Here is a 2,505-nt window from a genome sequence, read left to right on the forward strand (position 1 = left end):
TAATCTGAACTGTCCAATCAACGATGAAACATGGGGACAAAAAAATTTTGGGATAAAGGATCCGAGCTATGAGTAATGAACTATGTTATCTCCTTTAAGCTTTCGTGTGCCAGTCGTGTATGACGTGTAAACTCTAAAGCTCTATTTATTTAAAACACAGATGAGAGAAGAAAAGAAATTTATGATAAAAAATTTATCCTTATATTTATCAATAGAAAAAGATAAATACATACAATATAATTTTATAAATAATATATATATTATTTTTATTAGGTATATAATATAATTTTATGAGTTAAAAAGAATATATACATTATTATGTTTTAGAATATAATATAATTTTATAAATGAAAAAAATACATAAATTTTTTCCCCATCTTTTAAGACGATCAAATTATTCATTAATAAATTATATATTTTTTTCATCTACAAATTTTAATAAAATAAATAAATTCTTTTTTATAATCTGACCATAAGTTAGTTGAATAATGGGAGGGGAAGGCTAACTCTGAATGCTTACAAGAAGATCTGCAAATTCTGAATGCTTTCTCACCATTGTGACAGAGCACTTGGCAATAGTTGAGAAGTTTCAAGCCACGGCACCTTGTTTGGAACCTTGAGTCCCTCATCACCATCATCAGGCCTGAAAAAAGACAGTCCAGTGACCTCCTTTGTAGCATTGGCAACCCCTTCAATTCTCTATGATATCTCACAATTAGCAGAGAAGCCATTATGATGATTGAGGAGAAGTAACGCCTCCATGATCCTCACAGTTGCTTCTTGTGGGAGCGAGCTCAATGCATTCTGAAGCTCATCTACGGAGTTTTTCATGCTCTCGACTAAATAATCTATGCTCGATAATTGAATGAACTGGCCGACTCTTTCAGAACTTAAGACGATTCTGAACTCGGCTTCAGGCAAACATTGGCAAGATGCTTCTTTACTGAAAGAGGCAGCTGCTGCAATTTATATAGCTTTTAAGTTAAATTCATGTCTCTATTTCAGAATGCAGATTGTAGGAGTTTAAGATCATGAACTCACCAGATTTTTTTCTGAGCTTATACAGTCAATAAGTGATTCAATGCAGTATGAGCAATGGCGCATTGCTGCCCCAATCTTGTGGTATTGTTTCCATGGATGCTAGATAAAAAAAACAACCATGAGATGTCTCCCATCTCGCTAAGTTTTTGAAACAAGAGCATAGTAGTTGTTTTCTTGTATCCTGCAGTTGTATCTGTCAGTGACAATTTACTTTGTTAATCATGTTCTGAATTAGATCAAATTGTATTATCCCATCGTATCTAAGTGCTGACAGCTCTACTTATTCCATAGCCCCGAAGGCCATTTGCAGTTCATAGAGCATCTGCGCAAATGGCTGAGTCAGCTCAGCTACTGGAAGGTACATTGCTTGTTATCAGGCTACTTGCTCGAGCACACAATGAGGAGTTATTGTCACGCCCCGGAGGAGTCCCTTCCGAAGAAATTTCGACAACATCTCCCCTGTACGGCGGACAATCTGAAACTTTCTACATATCCATATACCTCAGGCACATGCGGCTGGAATAATAACAGTAAATAAACAATCACCCACGCAGTTTATATAATAAGTAAACAGAATAATAATACCCTGACTCGAAATCAACCCTACTCAACTACACTCGTAAAGCTCAAATCCGACGATAAGATCAACTTACCTCTTCTGCCATCTAGGCAGGCATGTAGTAGAACAAATTTAAACCATACGAAAATCCATCGATCATAAGAATCCATACAATATCCAAATCCTCAAACAGAATAAGTCTAACACAGTCTAAATAACAAACCAAAAGATAAAAACAGCTTGTGGTCTGCAAGGGACTAGCAACTGGAACTCTCTCCTGACAACATCAACCTGAAAAATATCAACAATGGAGGCGGGGTGAGTCCAACGCTCAGCAGGTACAACTGATGTACATAGTAAGGAAATAACACCTAGCACTAATCATGCGTACAGTCTCCTTGTTGGAAATGGGGATAGTGGGGAACGTGGCCCATGCTCCCCACTACACATAATGGAAAAGTCCATTATGCCCCTAGTGTATTTCCCTATATAAAGGGGATCCGTCCAAGACTCAGGGTGCCTTGGAGACGAGAGTAAGAGGAGAACATCCAAGGCGACGGGATTTGGTTTGTGGAATTGTGGAGGGCTTTCCGATCTTGTGATCACTCTTCCGACAGCGAGTTTTCGCCACTGCCGACTGCGGATCTGCGGGAGATCGCTGTAAGTTTTTATCGCATTTAATTAATTCGTCTATCATGCATTTAGAACATATTTTCTACATTGGTATCAGAACGCGTAGTTATTTCTAAATGCTTAGAGACGAATTATAAAATCGTTTTTTGGATGTTTTCTCGATTTGTCATTTCCTGTCGCTGTTTTGCACGACTAATGTGTCGTAGCATACACGTTGTGCCAAATTTATAAAATCGAGACCGCTGGATTTGCCGGCGATGGCAGTCCGTGGC

At 38.0% G+C, this 2,505-nt stretch overlaps 1 long non-coding RNA gene across 1 annotated transcript; it reads right to left on the reverse strand.

Annotated features, from left to right (window-relative positions):
* Positions 1-376: 376 nt before the first annotated feature.
* On the reverse strand, positions 377-1,846 carry LOC121983396. The gene is made up of 3 exons (XR_006112476.1): positions 1,824-1,846; positions 1,042-1,557; positions 377-959 (listed from the first exon to the last, which is right to left on the reverse strand). It is a non-coding gene; the product is annotated as an uncharacterized LOC121983396 (long non-coding RNA).
* Positions 1,847-2,505: the final 659 nt, after the last annotated feature.

This window comes from Zingiber officinale, chromosome 5A (genome assembly GCF_018446385.1).
Source record: "Zingiber officinale cultivar Zhangliang chromosome 5A, Zo_v1.1, whole genome shotgun sequence".
Classification (NCBI taxonomy): domain Eukaryota; kingdom Viridiplantae; phylum Streptophyta; class Magnoliopsida; order Zingiberales; family Zingiberaceae; genus Zingiber; species Zingiber officinale.